This window comes from Oncorhynchus nerka, linkage group LG25 (genome assembly GCF_034236695.1).
Source record: "Oncorhynchus nerka isolate Pitt River linkage group LG25, Oner_Uvic_2.0, whole genome shotgun sequence".
Lineage (NCBI taxonomy): Eukaryota > Metazoa > Chordata > Actinopteri > Salmoniformes > Salmonidae > Oncorhynchus > Oncorhynchus nerka.
This window is the reverse complement of record NC_088420.1, coordinates 43,852,514-43,871,989: the sequence shown is the minus strand read 5'-3', so window position 1 is coordinate 43,871,989 and position 19,476 is coordinate 43,852,514.

Here is a 19,476-nt window from a genome sequence, read left to right as displayed (position 1 = left end):
TCCCTACTAGACATTCTTATACAATTTTCACACTGCTGTGAAACCAAATTCAGATGGCTCTGATATATTATTTTTGCATTGTCCTTTTTGCATTGTCCACCGTAACCAAGCAGTAGGGGAGAGTGGGGTAAGTTGAGCGATCTTTTACATTCAGCATCACTCAGTCAAGAGAAATATAGTATTCGTTCTAACAAAGATATCTACACGTGTCAGGATGTTGTGTATCCCGAGAAATAATCAGAATTAATGTAAACATTACAGTTTGAAATGATAGCTTATCCAAAAAAAAGTGGTCTCTTGGCACAGAGTCTGCAGATAGTCTGGGTAACCATTTGATTAGCTATTTAGGAGTCTTGTTTAGAAGTCTTATGGCTTGGTGGTAGAAGCCGTTCACAGTCCTTTTGGTTACAGACTTTGTGGATTGGTACCACTTGTCGTGCTGGAGCAGAGCGAACAGTCTGTGGCTTGGGTGGCTGGAGTTTTTGACCATTTTTTGGGCCTTCCTCTGACACCGCCTGGCATAGAGGTCCTGGGTGGCAGGGAGCTTGGCCCCTGTGATGTACTGGGCCGTAAGCACTACCCTCTGTAGTGCCTTGCGGTCGGATGCCAAGCAGTTATCATACCAAGCGGTGATGCAGCCAGTCAAGATGCTCTTGATGGTGAAGCTGTAGAGCCTTTTGAGGATCCAAGGGCCCATGTCAAATCCTTTCAGCCTCCCGATGGAGAAGAGGCATTAACGTTGTACCCACTTCACGATTGTGCTGGTGTGTTTGGTCCATGATATATCCTTAGTGATGTGGACACCAAGGATCTTTAAGCTCTTGACCCGCTCCACTACAGCCCAGTTGATGTGATTGTGGGTGTGCTTAGTCCTCTATTTCCTGCAGTCCACGATCAGATAATTTACCTTACTGTCAGGTCTCTGACCTCCTCCCTATAGACTGTCTCATCGTTGTCGGTGATCAGGCCAACCGCTGTTGTGTAGTCAGCAAACTTAATGATGGTGTTGGAGTCGTGCTTGGCCACGCAGTCATGGTTGAACAGGGAGTAAAGGAGGGGACTAAGCACGCACCCCTGAGGGCCCCTAGTGTTGAGGATCAGCGTGGTAGATGCGTTGTTGCCTACCCTTACCACCTGGGGGCGGCCGTCAGGAAGTCCAGGATCCAGTTGCAGTGGGAGACGCATAGTCCCAGGGTCCTTAGCTTAGAACTTTTTGGGCACTATGGTGTGGAATGCTGAGCTGTAGTCAAGGAACAGCATAACTCACATAGGTGTTCCTTTTGTCCAGGTGAGAAATGCAGTGTGGAGTGCGATTGAGATTGCGTCATCTGTGGATCTGTTGGGGGGGGGGGGGGTATGCGAATTGGAGTGGGTCTACGGTTTCTGGCATGATGGTGTTGATGTGAGCCATGACCAGCCTTTAAAGGACTTCATGGCTACCTACGTGAGTGCTACGGGGCGGTAATCATTTAGGCAGGTTACCTTTGCTTTGTTGGGCACATGGACTATGGTGGTCTGTTTGAAACATGTAGGTATTACAGACTTGGCCAAGGAGAGGTTGAAAATGTTAGTGAAGACACTTGCCAGTTGGTTCGTGCATTCTTTGAGTACTCCGCCTGGGCCTGTTCAATTATTCTTTTTGTGTAGGGTTTCCTAGAAACAAGGAAGGCTTAACTTACCCCTTTGGCTCAATTTACCCCACTCTCCCATACAGCTTCGTTTGGCTCAGTAGTGTGAAAAGCCCTCTAGAATCTGCCAATACAATTTTTTTCTTGTGTGGAAAGTCATTGTAATCATATAAATGACTATGATAAGCCGTGGCATGAAGAATGCTGAGTCAATTACCATTTTGAAAGGTCAATATCAAGATTAGAGCTGTGGTCGGATGACAATTGATTAGAAACACAATCTGTTATTTTAACAGCCTGGGCCTGCCACTATGTTGTGCTTACAGTTCCTGGCTCCACTAGGTCGCTCAGCCTCCTTTAAAATAGAATGGAAAAGCACTGTCATCACAGCTGATAAAACCTGGAAACAAAAGTTGGGAACTCTATTATGACCAGTATTCCACAAAAAATCTGATTCAATGATCTCGGAGGATGAAAACAGAGGACAGACATTATGAGAAGCTATAGATAGCTACAATGCCTTCAGTATTCACATCCCTTGACTTGTACAGCCTGAATTTAAAATGAGATTTTTTTGTTCACTGGCCTACCCACAATAAAGTGCAATTAGGTTTTCAGAAATGTTTACAAATGAATTACCTATTAAAAGCTGAAAAGTCTTCAGGCAATAATTATTCAACCCCTTTGTTATGGCAAGCCTAAATAAGTTCAGGAGTAAACACTTTCTTAACAAGTCAAATAATAGTGTTTAACATGATTTTTTTATGACTACCTCATCTCTGTACCCCACACATACAATTATCTGTAAGGTCCGTCAGTCGAGCAGTGAATTTCAATCACAGATTCAACCACAAAGATCAGAGAAGTTTTCCAATGCTGAGCAAAGAGGGGCACTTATTAATAGATTGGTAAAAAAAAGCAGACTTCAAATCAAATCCAATTTTAATAATGGTTGCAACCCCAATATGAATATTTCTGTCAGCATGGTGTTTTTAAGTTAATTACACTTTGGATGGTGTATCAATACATCAAGTCAAAAAAGATACAGGCGTCCTTCCAAACCGTTCAGGTTTGTGGCCAATGTGGCCAATGGTGACATAAAAACAGCTACAGAGTTGAACGGCTGTGATTGGAGAAAACTGAGGATGGATCAACAACATTGTAGTTACTCCAGAGTACTAACCTAATTGACAGAGTGAAAAGAAAGAAACGTGTACAGAATAAAATATTCCAAAACATGCATCTTGTTTCTAACAAGGCACTAAAGTAATACTGCAAAAATGCAGAAATGTAAGCAAAACAATTCACTTTTTGTCCTGAAAACAAAATGTTACGTTTGGGGCAAATCCGATACAACACATTACTGAGTACCATTCTCCATATTTTTTGCTTGCAATTGTTAAGGACTGGGGAGTTTTTCAGGATTAAAAAATGGAATTAAGCTAAGCACAAGCAAAATCCTGGAGGAAAACCTGGTTCAGTTTGCTTTCCACAAGACACTGGGAGATTAATTCACCTTCCAGTATGACATTAACCTAAAACACAAGCCCAAATATACAATGGAGTTGCTTACCAAAAAGACAGTAAATGTTTCTGAGTGGCCGAGCAACATTTTTGACTTAAATTTGCTTGAAAATGTATTCCAAGCCTTGAAAATGTTTGTCCAACAATGATCAACAACCAATTTGACAGAGCTTGAAGAATTTGAAAAGAATATTGGACAAATATTGTACAATCCAGGTGTGCAAAGCTCTTAGAGACTTGCACAGAAACACTCACAGCTGTGATCGCTGCCAAAGTTGATTCGGACATGTATAGACACAGGGGTGTGAATAGACAAAATTGTCTAAAAACATGTTTCACGTCAATCTTATCGGCTATTGTGTGTAGACGGGTTTGAAAAAACAACAACATTTAATCCAGGCTGTAACACAACAAGATGTGGAATAAATCAAAGGGTATGAATACATGTTTTTGTTTTTATCCCTCTTCATTAGATCTGTTCACTTTTTTTCTCTTTGAAATTGGGGGGAGTGAAAAATAACCAGAATAACAGCAATCTCTTTCAATATGTATTATTTATTCTGAATAGTAAATACAAGAACAACTTTGCCACCCACAGGCTGTCTTACGCCTCCTGGAAAGAATTTACGAGATGGGCACGGCCTGGAACATCTTATCGCTTGTACAGGGAAGGGAGGGGAGAGGAGGGGGAGCAACACTTTTACAGCATGGAACAGTGAACTAACACTACATTTTGTGCCCCGGTCCTTATGAATATAATATCAAGCTCAGTGGAGTGTACAGAGATGTATGGGTCTTTCTATAAATAATGGATCTAATGTGTGACATTGGGATCAACATTTCAAAATGGTTTGAGAAAAAAAAGTATTTTAATGCAGTTCCAGGTGTACTTGGAGGAATTTACATTCGGTTGAATTGTCAACTAACATGAATTCAATGTGAAATCGCCAATGAATGTCACCATGTCATTGGGTTCAGGTTAAAACTTGTTAGGGCCTTTTTTTCTCAATTTCCACCTGACTGACGTGCCCAAAGTAAACTGCCTGTTGCTCAGGCCCTGAAGCCAGGATATGCATATAATTGGTACCATTGCAAAGAAAACACTTTGAAGTTTGTAGAAATGTTAAAATAATATAGGAGAATATAACACGATAGATATGGTAGTGGAAAATCCAAAGAAAAACCAACCAGAGTTTTATTTTTAGCGCCCATGCTCTCACAATGGAAAGTATAGGGAAATAATGAATTCTATCTCCCAGGATCCAATTCCTATGGCTTCCACAGGGTGTCAGCAGTCTATGTTCAGGGTTTCAGGCTTGTAACTTCCAAAATTAATGAGAAAGAACAGTTTTATGCCAGGGACACAGTCTTGGAAATTCGTGTTTCACGTGCAATGAAGACGCGCCTGCTAAAATTGGTTTCCTATTGAACATACTTCTTTCATGAAATATTATAGTTTGATTACATCTGAAGAGTCAATAGAAATGTATTTTGACTTGTTGAAACAAAGTTTAGGGGTAGATTTTCGGATTCCTATCCCTGTACGTTGAACGAGTGGATTACTCAAATCGATGGCGCCAACAAAACTGACTTTTTGGGATATAAAGAAGGATTTTATCTAACAAAACAACATTACCTGTTAAAGCTGGGACCCTTTGGATGACAAATCAAAGGAAGATTTTCAAAAAGTAAGTGTATATTTAATCACTATTTGTGAATTTATGAAACCTGTGCAGGTGGAAATATTTTGATGTGGGGCGCCGTCCTCGCATGGTATGCTTCGCTGTAATGGCCACTGTAAATTGGACAGTGCAGTTAGATTAACAAGAATTTAAGGATTCAACTGATATAAGACACTTGTATGTACCTAAATACTTAATATCCATATTTTTTATGATTATTTATTTGAATTGCGCGCCCTCCAGTTTCGCCGGAAGTTGTCCCGCTAGCCCTATCAAAGGTGGGTGAAATAAAGACAAAAGGGCCATTTGTTGATGACTTTTTGCAAATTCAATAAATTTTCCACGTATATTCAACGTCATCACAGTGATGTGAGCCTACCAGACGAGCTAAATTAATTTTATGCTTGCTTCGAGGCAAGCAACACTGAAGCATGCATGAGAGCACCAGCTGTTCTGGATAACTGTGTGATAATGCTCTCGGTAGCCGATGTGGACAAAACCTTTAAACAGGTCAACATTCACAAAGCCGCTGGGCCAGGCGAATTACCAGGAAGTGCACTCAAAGCATGCGCACACCAAAATGTCAAGTGTCTTCACTGACATTTTCAACCTCTGCCCGACCGAGTCTGTAATACATACATGTTTCAAGCAGACCAACAAAGTCCCTGTGCCCAAGGAAGCGAAGGTAACCTGCCTAAATGATACTGCTCCGTGGCACTCACATCGGTAGCCAAGAAGTCCTTTGAAAGGATGGTCATGGCTCACATCAACAGAATCCTCCTGGACACCCTAGACCCACTCCAATTCCATACCGCCCCATCAGATCCACAGATGAAGCAATCTCAATCGCACTCCACACTGCCCTTTCCCACATGGACAAAAGGAACACCTACGTGAGAATGCTGTTCATTGACAACAGTTCAGTTCAACACCATAGTGCCCACGAAGCTCATCACTAAGCTAAGGACTCTGGGACTAAACACCTCCCTCTGCAACTGGATCCTGGACTTCCTGATTGGCCACCCCCAGGTGCTAAGAGTAGGCAACAGCACGTCTGCTACGCTGATCCTTAACACTGGGGCTCCACAGGGTTGTGTACTTAGTTCCCTCCTGTACCTGTATTGCCTGTTCACCCACGACTGCGTGGCCAAACATAACTCCAACACCATCATTAAGTTTGTTGACTACACAACAGTGGAGGGTCTGATCACTGACAACGATGAGACAGCCTATAGGGAGGTAGTCAGAGAACTGGTAGTGTGGTGCCAGGACAACAACCTCTCCCTCAATGTGAGCAAGACCTTTTCCCCCTCAGGTGACTTGGCATGGGTCCCCAGATCCTCAAAAGTTTCTACATTGAGAGCATCCTGACTGGTTGCATCACCGCCTGGTATGGCAACTGCTTGGCATCTGACCGTAAGGCACTACAGATGCTAGTGCGAACGGCCCAGTACATCACTGGGGCCAAGGTCCATCCAGGACCTATATAATAGGCGGTGTCAGAGGAAAGACCATAAAATTGTCAGAGACTCCAGTTACCCAAGTTATAGACTGTTTTCTCTGCTACTGCATGGCAAGCGGTTCCATGAGCGCCAAGTCTAGGACCAAAAGGCTCCTCAACAGCTTCTACCCCCAAGGCATTGGACTGCTGAACAATTCATAAAAATTGGCACCAGACAATTCACATTGACCCCCCCCCCCTCTTGTACACTGCTGCTACTTGCTGTTTGTTTGTTACCTATGCATAGTCACTTCTCCCTCACCTACATGACACTGACTCAGTACCGGTGTCCCCTGTATATAGCCTCGTTATTGTTATTATTGTGTTACTTTTTATTATTACGTTTTATTTTAGCCTACAAGGGTCAATATTTTCTTCTTCTTGAACTGCACTGTTGGTTAAGGGCTTGTAAAGTAAGCATTTCACGGTAAAGTCTACACCTAGTGTATTCGGCGCATGTGGCAAATAAAGTTTGATTTGATTTGAATCTCAGTTGTTCAAGTTGTTCCATCCTTGTGTCCAGCTCAAGAGTAGACTTGCTATGTGAATGTGTATACTATTTGAGAGGCACGCCAAAAATGTTGCAGGGATGTGAAGATTAGATTTTTGGGGGTTGAATTTACATGGAAACAACTTTTATTCAACCAATTTTTACCCAGTGGGAACCATGTCTATCTTTATTTCCCAAACACAATTCAACACAATCAACAATCACTTTTTTTCTCTTTTAATTCATTTTAAGCATATATTAACACAGGCGTAGTTAACACCTAACAAACACTTTGTATTTTTTTAAAACACTTTTAACATAGGCCAGGCCCTGTTGTTACCTCCTATCCCAGTGATAATACCTTGCATTACGCATGGGAAGAAAACACTTCAATTTGCTTAACATGCAATTGGCTCAACCATTGGCTCAACTTAGTCCATGGCCATTGGCTGCACTTACCCCAAGGCAAACATTTAGACTATAATATTAGCCCACACAGCTACAAGGATGCAATTTCATGCTAGGTTTAGTAGCTCATATTGAAGTGAGACCACAGCTAATATATAGAACACTCTTAACATGATCTGCTTTGGTTTAGAGACAAGCATCCTGAAACCTCCTACACAATACATTCATTTGACTTGGTGAATATCAGTTTGTTGTATCTAAGTTGCTTACTACTTTTTCCATGTGGAAAATCTCTGTGTTTGAAATTCTTCACAGACTACATGATATCAAATCAAATGTTGTTTGTCAGATGCTTTATAGACAACAGGTGTAGACTAACAGTAAAATGCTGTCTTAAGCGTACATTTCCAACAACGCAGTGTTAAAGATTAGATCAAATATTTTATAATAAACATAAATAGTGACACAAGGAATAAATACAGGGTGAATAACAAATAACGACCGAGTCAATGTGCAAGGGTATGAGGTAATTGAGTTAGCTACTGTATGTACTTTACTAATAGGTAGAGATAAAGTGGCTAGGCAACAGGATAGATAAAACAGACAGCAGCAGCAATGAATGCGGTGTGTGTGTGTGTGTGTGTGTGTGTGTGTGTGTGTGTGTGTGTGTGTGTGTGTGTGTGTGTGTGTGTGTGTGTGTGTGTGTGTGTGTGTGTGTGTGTGTGTGTGTCAGTGTAAGTGTGCGTGCATAGAGTCAGTGCAAAAGAGTTAGTGCAAAAAAGGGTCAATGCAGTTAGTTCGTGTAGCCATTTGATTAGCATTTAGCAGTCTTGTTTAGAAGTCTGCTGGAGCAGAGCGAACAGTCTGTAGGCCGTAGGCACTACCCTCTGTAGCGCCTTGCGGTCGGATACCAAGCAAATGTCATACCAAGCGGTGATGCAGCAAGTCAAGATGCTCTTGATGGTGAAGCTGTAGAACCTTTTCAGGATCCGAGGGCTCAAGCCAAATTTTTTCAGCCTCCTGAGGGAGAAGAGGCATCGTCGTACCCTCTTCACGATTGTGTTGGTGTGTTTGGACCATGATAGATCCTAAGTGATGTGGACACCTAGGAACTTTATGCTCTCGACCCACTCTACTACAGCCCGTTGATGTGATTGTGCAGTCGCACCGGTCCCCCCTTTAGCAAAGAGGTAATGGGAGCCGCTATAAACTTCCAGTAGTAGTTGGTAAACCCTAAAAACCGCTGCACCTCCTTTACCGTGGTTGGAGCCGGCCAATTACGCCCGGCTGAAATGCAGTCCTTCTCCATCTCTACCCCTGTTGCGGACAGTCGGTACCCTAGGAAGGAGATGGACTGTTGGAAGAACATAGATTTCTCAGCCTTGGCGTACAGGTCATGCTCCAACAGTCGACCAAGCACCTTGCGCACCAGGGACACATGCTCGGCGTGTGTAGTGGAGTATATCAGAATGTCATCTATATACACCACTACACCCTGCCCGTGCATGTCCCTGAAAATCTCGTCTACAAAGGATTGAAAGACTGATGGAGCATCAACCCGTACGGCATGACAAGGTACTCATAGTGCCCAGTGCCCGTCTTCCACTCATCCCCCTCCCGAATACGCAAAAGGTTGTAAGCGGTCCTGAGATCCAATTTTGTGAAGAAGCGCTCCCCGTGCAATGGCTATGAGAGGCAGCGGGTAACTGTACTTCACTGTGATCTGAATTATACCTCGATAGTCAATACACGGGCGTAAACCTCCATCCTTCTTCTTCACAAAAAAATTAACTTGAGGAGGCAGGTGAAGTGGAAGGCCGAATGTATCCCTGTCCCAGAGATTCGGAGACATATGTTTCCATAGCCGCCGTCTCCTCCTGTGACAAAGGATACATGTGACTCATGGGAAGTGCTGCGTCTACCATGAGATTTTTTCGCACAATCCCCCCATCGATTGGGTGGTAATTGAGTCGGCTTCTTTTTACAGAAGGCGAGAACCAAATCGGCATATTCAGGGGGGATGTGCATGGTGGAGACCTGGTTTGGACTCTCCACCGTAGTTGCACCTATGGAAACACCTACACACATCCCTGAGCACTGACGTGACCATCCCTTGAGAGCCCCCTGTTTCCATGACATAGTGGGGTCATGGTCGGCCAACCAGGGATGCCCCAACACCACAGGAAATGCAGGTGAATCGATCAGAAAGAGACTAATTCTCTCCTCATGATCCCCCTGCGTTATCATACATAGTGGGGTTGTGACCTCCCTGGTCGGTCCCGACCCTAAAGGCTGACTATCTAAGGCATGTACAGGGAAGGGCACATCAACAGGAACAATAGGGATCCCTAATCTTATTGCAAATGAACGATCAATAAAGTTCCCAGCTGCACCTGAATCTACTAGCGTCTTATGCTGGGAATGCGGGGAAAAATCAGGAAATTCTATACATACACACAGATGTGAAACAGGAAGCTCTGGGTGAGTCGGGTGCCTACTCACATGGGATGATCCACCAGTGCCCTGCCTGCTGCCTCGACTCCCTGGAGAACTGCCCCAGCACCGACCAGCAGTGTGCCCTCTGCGGCCACAGGTGGTGCAGGGAATGCCCCCTCCCCCCCGGTCCCCCTCATAGCAGCACCTCCTAGCTCCATCGTATTGGATCTGAGGTGCTGGAGGATAGAACTGACGGATCTCGATCCGGACGTCAGCGGGAGGCCAACAGGCTATCCAGCCTGATGGATAGGTCCACCAGCTGGTCAAAACTAAGGGTGGTGTCCTTGCAGGCTAGCTCCCTACGAACGTCCTTGCGTAGACCACACCTGTAGTGGTCGATCAGGGCCCGCTCATTCCATCCCACGCCTGCGGCCAGAGTTCGAAAGTCCAGAGCGAAGTCTTGTGCGCTCCTCATCCCCTGTCTGAGATGATACAAGCGTAAAATCCTCCTAATTATCCAACGTCGGTCCTTCCCTTCCCCAGACTGCGTTGGCCCATTCGAGTGCTCTACCAGTCAGACAGGAGACGAGGGCGTTTACACTCTCGCGTCCTGAAGGAGATGGGTGAACGGTTGCCAGGTAGAGCCCCAGCTGGAGTAGGAACCAATGGCACCCGGCAGCCGTTCCATCGTATACCCTTGGGAGCGCGAGCCGAATCCCACTGGATCCAGGTGAAGGAGGGGTGGACAGCGGTGTGGGTTGTTGTGGGAGCTGGGGTGATGATGATGGGGTTGCTGGAAAAACCCCTCCCATCGCTCCATGGTTTGCAACACGTGATCCATGGCTGTGCCGAGACTTTGCAACATAGTTGCCTGCTGCTGGACACGCTCCTCCTTAGGTAGAGGAGGGCTGTGTGCACCTGCTGACTCCATTGAAGGTGCGTGTTTCTGTCAGAGTCTAGGTGATGTGGGTAAGGCAGAGTCAGGGGCAGGACACAGAGATGAGTAATAATGTTAACTTTACTCAAAAATAATCATCCAACAAGGAGAACGAAAATCCAGAATCACATAAATGAGACAACTGACAACAATAAACACACACAAAACTATGATGGCTCCAGAGGGTTAAATAGGGAAATAATTCAAACGTAATGGGAACCAGGTGTGTACAATACAGACAAAACAAATGGAAATAGAAATGTAGATCGGTGGAGGCTAGAAAGCCGGTGACGTCGACTGCCGAACAAGGAGAGGCACCAACTTTGACAACAATCATCTGTAAGGTCCCTCAGACGAGCAGTGAATTTCAAACACAGAGAAAAAAGCAGACATTGAATATCTGTGTGAGCGTTATTAAGTTATTAACTGCACTTTGGATGGTGTATCAATACACCCAGTCACTGCACAAATACAGGCATTCTTCCTAACTCAGTTGCCCGGAGACTAAGGAAACCTCTCAGAGATTTCAGAGATGGGGGCAAATGGTAACTTTAAAACAGTTACAGTTTAATGGTTGTGATAGGAAAAAACTGAGGACGGATCAACAACATTGTACTCCACAAAACGAACCTAATTGACAGAGTTAAAAGAAGGAAGCCTTCTACAGATTAAAAATATTCCAAAACATGTGTCCTGTTTGCAACAAGGCACTAAAGTAATCCTGCAAACAATGTGGCAAATCAATTCAATGTTTGTCCTGAATACAAAGTGTTATGTTTGGGGCTAATCCAATATAACACATTACTGAGTAACACTCTCCACATTTTCAAGCATATTGGTGGTGGTATCATGTTATGGGTATGCTTGTAATCGTTAAGGACTGGGGAACGAAATGGACCTAAGCACAGGCAAAATCCTAGAGGAAAACCTGGTTCAGTATACTTTCCACCAGACACTGGGAGATGAATTCACCTTTTAGCAGGATAATAACCTAAAACAAGTATCACAAGTATCACGACTCAGGATATGACTCAGACACAGGAGGCGGATAGTTCGATACTCAGAATATTTATTACACAAAGGGGCGGGCAAAGAGCAGGTCGAGGGCAGGCAGTGGTTCGTAATCCAAGGTCAAACAGGGACAGAACGGCAGGCAGGACAGGCAGAAAGGTCCGATTCGGGGAAACTAGAAAAACAAGCTTGAGAGCAGGAGAAACGGGAAACACACTGGTAATAGCGGACAAGAACTGGCAACAGACAAACAGAAAACCCAGGTATAAATACACAGGGGTAAATGGGAAAATGTAGGAGACACCTGGTGGGGGGTGAAGACAAACACAAGACAGGTGAAACAGATCAGGGTATGACAACAAGGCAAAATCTACACTGGAGTTGCTTACCAAGAAGAATGAATGTTCCTGAGTGGCCCAGGTTACAGTTTTTACTTAAATCTGCTTGACATTCTATGGCAAGACTTGAACATGGTTGTCTATCAATGATCAACAATCAATTTGACAGAGCTTGAAGAGTTTAGAAAAGCATAATGTTGTACAATCCAGGTGTGCAAAGCTCTTAGAGACTTACACAGAAAGACTCACAGCTGTGATCGCTGCCAAGGGTGACTCTGGGGTGTGAATATTTCTGTTAAATTGTCTAAAAACATGTTTTCACTTTGTCATTACGGTCTATTGTGTGTGGATGGGTGAGATTTTAAACTTTTTTTTATCCAGGCTGTAACATAACAAAATGTGAAATAAGTCAAGGGGTATGAATACTTTCTGAAGGGACTGTATATTTTTTGTTTTCCTCCCTCTGACATTAGATCCATTCAGTTTTTCCTCTTTGGGGGGAATAAAATTAACCAGAATAACAACCGGGACATAATTAACACTTCCCTTTCAATCAACTTGTATTAACCCTTTATTTATTCCTTTATACTATTTATTGTTTATTCTGAATAGGAAACACAATAACAACTTTGCCACCCACAGGCTGTGTCTTACGCCTCCCGAAAAGAATTTACGAGATGGGAACGGCCTGTAATATCTTTTCGCTTGTACAGGGAAGGGAGGGGAGTGGGAGGAATGCTCTTACAGCTAAACCCGGGCATGGAACAGTGAACTATCACTACATTTTTGTGCCCTGGTGCATATGAATATAATATCAAACTCAGTGGAGTGTACAGGGATATATGGGTACTTCTATATTATTATAAGGCCAGTGTGTGACATTGGGATCAAAATATCAAAATGGTTTGAAATAAAAAATATTTATAATTTGTTTATGCTGTTCCTTGTGTACTTAGAGGAATGAAAGTGAATATATGCAAATTGACCCATAACTCTAACTATACAACAACATAGGCCTAGGACTATACTGTACATCCTTAAAGCGTGTTCATACAGACATTGGCAAGTTAAATTCATGGTTTTTCAGGGACTTTTTCAAGAACTTCAATGCTATACAATTGTATAATTTATATTATTGTACATATACGGCCTAATATAGAATCCCCCACCCCCCCAAAAAAATCATGCTAAAAGTGTCCCAAAAAGAAGTATGCCATTGCCACTTCAAGAGTAATAATAAATACAAAAAATAGGCTTTGCCAATGCATTGATATTCTAATAATTTTTTACATTCTAAATTACGTGAGAATAATGTGGACATTGCCTGACTAAATATGGATGATTGGATGCATGCATGGCGATTTGACTGTAGCCGATGTGGCCGACACAAGCGCACATAATAAATTCATGAATAGCGGTAGCATTAATCTCACCATTTGAATCTCACCATCACAGTTTTTTGTATAACGAGAAAGTGACCAAAAACAAAGTTCATTTTTTAATGGAAGGATTTGTATAGAAAGCCGTGTTGAAGCCAAAAATGTAAGTTGTCATCCTCATAATAACCACATTTGGTTTTACCGCAACAGAGCAACTCAACACCCTTCACTTGAGGAGGCGGTAAACAAACAAAAGTGCCCACATCGCTTACAAAAACGGATAACAAATTAAATAACGGATAGTGCTGTAGCGGGTGCGTAATTGGCGGCAGAGAAGTCAGGCGCAGGAGAGCAGAACTGGGTGATAACCGAAGCTTTATTAAGCAAATCCAACGGCATCCAGAAAAACAAGATAAATAGGCACAAAAATAACCCGTCGTGCGCTCATGGGGAACGTGCACAAGCACTACAATAAACAATCCCACACAAAGACATGGGGGGGGGAACAGAGGGTTAAATATACAACAAGTAATTGAGGGAATTGAAACCAGGTGTGAGGAAAAACAAGACAAAACACATGGAAAATTAAAAGTGGATTGATGATGGCTGGTAGACCGGCGACGCCGAGCGCCGAGTGCCGTCCGAACATAGGGAGGACCCGACTTCGGCGGAAGTCGTGACAAGTGCTTGAATTTATGAGCTCCAAATTCAAGTTCAAGTATGCTACTTCAAGCATCTTGTATAGGAATTGCAGGAGTAACATGGAAAACAAAATGTATATGTCATGATATTTCATTACCAGGTCATACTGTGAATAAGCCCACTGTGCTATGTAATTTGTCGTCATTATGTAAAGAATAATTAATAGGAACAGCATTGGGGGTAGCACAATAGTCTATCCTACACAATTGCACACAGTTGTCCAATCCTAGGCACAAAAACATATGAAAACATGAAATCATTACCTTGATGCTTTCTCAGTTAAATCTAAGGAGACCCTGCTGTAAATCAACCAGACAACAACACATGAGCAACATCAATTCGCTAGGGTTATTAGATCCAACGTGTATCCAGGCACAACTGTCTTCACCGACATAAAGACTGAGACAACAAAATATTCTGGACACTCATCGAGAACACCTTTTTAACCAGCACTTGGGCTGTTGTTGCGTCACAAGTGCCATCACAACAGCTGTTCCTCACTTGATTGTCATTCAGAAAATCCCTTCCTGGATCAGAAGATGATGTGTGAAAATATCATGGCTTAACTAATGAGCTGGACACCGAATTTGTATCCAACAAGTATTATACATTATTGTTGAAGAACCACGTTAATGACAGTATCGATTTAGGTTCTAAGTATCAAAGTTAGGTGACATTGTGTGCCCATGAAAACCTTTTTCACCCTGTAACATAAGGAGACACAACATATTATATATAATATATGATATAATGACAACTTACACTGCCATAAATGCAAGGACGGAAAAGTAATGTTTTATGTCAAACGATATTGGACAAATCCGTCAAGACACCAACCACAGTAAAGGGCTAAATCAACTTGTGCATTTTATTGAATAGCTATGATCCCCCACCCCCAGCCCCACACACACACACCCGTATATCTTAATGTGACATGAAACAAATTAGCCGATTATTATCAATGATTGAGCAACAGCTGCAACAAGTTGTCCAGTGTAGGAAATTCTCACTGGTGCCAAAGTGTCACTCTCACCTTAGATATCTCTGTTTTCTTTATATTTTGGTTAGGTCAGGTTGTGACGAGGGTGGGTATGCTAGTTTTTGTATTGTCTAGGGTTTTTGTATGTCTAGGGGTTTTGTAGGTCTAGGTAATATGTATGTCTATGGTGGCCTGATATGGTTCCCAATCAGAGGCAGCTGTTTTATCGTTGTCTCTGATTGGGGATCATATTTAGGTAGCCATTTGCTCTTTTGTGTTTGTGGGTTCTTGTCTATGTATAGTTGCATGTCTGCACTATTTGTATAGCGTCACGTTTCATTCAGTTGTTTGTTATTTTGTTTCAGTGTTCATTCGTTTAATAAAATAAGAATGTACGCTTACCACGCTGCGCCTTGGTCCGATCATTATGACTAACGTGACACCTAGTTTATAAAAATACCCATATAGAGATTAGGTTAGAGACTAAAAAAGGTCTGAGAAATCCTCTTCACAGACATAGTTAAACCCACATAGGTTCAAAGCTTGACTATACCGCACCGCACATGTGGCCCCATTTTGGGCATGGCTCAGGAGAGAGAGAACGAGACAGACCGACAGGGAGGGCAAGACAGAAGGAGAGAGAGAGAAGGGGCAGAGAGAGAAGGGGGAAAATTGTGACTAAGAGGCATTGTTGTGGTGTTGGCATTTTGGTCCCGGTAATCTAGATGTTCAACATCTGTGTCTGTGAGTGTGCATCTGTCTGTTTGGCCATCTGTCTGTCTGTGTTTGGTGTTTGTGTGTCAGAGTGTGTTTTTCTGTATCTATGTCTCTGTCAAGTGTGTTTGGGTGTGTATGAGTCACTGTCTGTAACTATGTCTCAATTAAGTGTGTGTGTGTGTGGGGGGGGGGGGGGGGCTTGTATTACTATCCTTGTGGGTACAACAAATCCTCAGTACCTACAAGGATAGGAAAACAAGGAAAATTATCCCTCTTGGGGACATTTTCCACATCCCCACAAGGACAAAGCTTATTTTAAGCTTAGAGGTTAGGGTTACAATTGGGGTTAGATGTTGGGGTTAGGATTAGGAGTTAGGGTTGGGTTTAGGTTTTAGAGGTTAAAGTTAGGGTTAGTTTTAGGGGTTAGGGAAAATAGGATTTTAAATGGAAAAACATTTTAGGTCCCCACAAAGATAGTAAAACATATGGTGTGTGTGTGGAGGATTGCTTCAGCAGTAAACAGCTGTGGATGAGCTAAGCCCCCCTGAGGTGAGTGGACTCTTCCGATGAACAACGACTCCTTCCTCCTAGCCTCCCCAGCCCAGACCAACCCCAGACCTGTGGATCCATCCGACACACACACACACACACACACACACACACACACACACACACACACACACACACACACACACACACACACACACACATACACACTGCACACTGCACAAACAGTCTCTTTAGAACCCCCCCTCCACACACACACACACACACACACACACACACACACACACACACACACACACACACACACACACAAACACACACACACTCCAGACCCAGATCCTGGGAAAGGTCATACTCAGCCAGCAGAGTTAGCTAGCCCATGACTCAGCCTGTTCTATCACACTTTACCCCAGCCATTACAGAGCTCATCAAAACACAACACATCCTCTCTGTGAGTCAGACCACACTGACCACAGCCTGACACCAGCACACTCACACAGATTAAGACTCAATCAAAGGCAGACACAAACACAAACATTGGATGGGATACATCAACTTGCACACACTCCCACACAGAGATGGAATGGAAACTCCATCAAAGGCACACACTATCAGTGAGTGTACACACTCTCACAACACATACTGTATAAAGGTGCAAACTCTTAGTACAGAGACTAACTTAATGCACACTTAGAGGCCAGCCAGGTCACCCGTGATCCATGTCTGAGGACGTCAGGAGATGATGTGGAAACTGGCTACTAGGGGCAACAGTGAGCGCTGTTACCTTCAAGTAGGTTTTGGCTTTGCTAGGGCGTTGTGGACGGGGATGGCCTCTAATTCGAAGGTTGCAAGTTCGAGTCCAGCGATAGAAATTTGTTTTTGAGATTTTTGTTCTAAGCCTATCCCAAACCTTCAACCTTACCTTAAACATTCGGAGTTAATGCCTAACCTTAACAATTCTGAGTTAATGCCTAAACTTAACCTTAAACACTTCAACATTTGATGTTTGCAACAACTTTGAAATTCAGCATTTTAGAAACATGGATGATTATTTAATTCTGACGTGAGACTGTGAGAGCTAGTTGCACATGCACAGCTGTGATAATGTATACATCGCAGACATGCTCCATCATTTCACGGAGCAAGTAAATAGATACTGTGAACATAATGTAAATACATGATGTAAAAACATATGCACACTGAATCATAATAACAGAACTCCAAATTTTTGTCATAAATAGTTTCAGACAAATAGTACTCGTAACATGCAGACAAACAAGCTCGCAAACCTTCACACACATGTACACATACTTGGACTGGGCAATATATATATATCGAATGAATCGCAATAATATTTTTAAAATTTTCATTTAGCATTCATGTTGTTCTCATGTTGTCTTTTTGGTCTCATCTCTTTCGCTCCTTCTGTGCTGTGTGCAATGACTGTAGGCTATGTGCACCTTCCCACTTACACACACATACCAGGCCCTTTCTTCCGCCACTTACAACAACAAAGATCACTTCTTCCTGCCTGACAAGCGGTTTTCAGCTCACTATTTGCATGTGAGGTTTGGTCCAACAGAATTGGTCACATGGCCACCGAAACACATTGAGACGTTATTTTACTGTAATAGAGGAGAAGTTAACCTCTCTGGTGATACCCATTTTATATCTCAACTCTTCCAATTGATTGCAGAGCAGACACTACTAAAGCGGAAGTATCAATAAACGTGGAAATTTAGCTGCATTAGCAGCATTTTTGCCAAAGATTGTTATACTAGCTGTCTAGTCTGTGTTTTATAAATGTGCAATACGCGTAAAACACAATTAAATAAGGAATTTGTACCTCCTTCTCATTCTGAGCGATAAGGTAAACCACTTGATTTCAACATCATAACAAAGTGGACAGGCTAGCATGCTGTTCAAACAGTTGGAGACAGTCAGTTGGAGACAGTCAGTTGGAGAAGGGTGTATTCATATCAATCCAACTGTTCTACCTTGTTAGTTAGCAAATAGCTATTATTATATTAGCTAGCTACTGACTAGCACGTGAGCTTGTGCTTGATAGATAGTTTATTAGACCTGTGTTAATTTGACATGTTCTGTAATATTATCAATTGTGTCAAATGTGTATAAATCTTGAGACAATAAACAACTAAAACGTGATGCTTCTGATTTCCCTTGTTGTCAATATCTGTCTATGCCTGAATGTAACTAGAATCATGGTGGCAACTCGTGGCTGCCGCTGCATGTGGTGAACTGAGCTCTAAACGCTAGTCGACTCGCCATGGCCAGTGAATGCTCTGGCAGTGGCTGCATGATGTCAGTCAGTGGATTGGGGGAACTATTTTTTGTAGCGTAGTGACATGGCAACAGTCAGAGGAGAGGTGGGGGATACGTTAATGTCAGAAGCTAACCGCACTCCCACGACCCAAAACAACCCTGTCGTTTTTCTCTGAAATGTTTGACTTTTTAGAGGAAATGTTCACAAATAAAATGTTGGGATCCGTTTTATAAGCACATTAACACACTCCAGATAGTGCGTTGCCAGGGCGTTGCCAGGGAATTGCCACACACCTCAGCGGCCTCATAAACGTCTGTTGTGTGTTAATGCTTACATAATGCCTGCTACAAGAAGTTAGTCATTATTAGTGAATGTGAATTATGCATGGTTCTGGTTGAACTTGTAACAAAAATGTCATTGTCATAGACAGACTTGAAAGTCAGATTGGTGATTATTGCAAAAGAGTAGGATGAACTATTTAGATAAAATAATTACATTATTTGTTGAAGGCTTATATTTAGCCTCGGTATAATTTCATAACCACTGAATTCATTAGATTATTGCTGAGGGTCTGAAATTACGTGTCTTTGCACTGTAATTGTACAACAAAACAAAATGAGAGAAAAACATATTTTTTTATCGAGATGTACTGTATATCGTGAATGGAGATATGATTTTAGGCCATTTCGCCCAGCCCTAACACATACAATACATTACCAAATGTATGTGGACACTTGCTCATTGACCATCTCATTCCAAAATCATAAGCATTAATATGGAGTTGGTCCCCCCTTTACTGCTATAACAGCCTCCACTCTTCTGGGAAGGCTTTCCACTAGACGTTGGAACTTTGCTGCGGGGACTTGCTTCCATTCCGCCACAAGAGCATTAGTGAGGTCGGGCACTGATGTTGGGCGATTAGGCCTGGCTTGTAGTCGGCGTTCCAATTCATC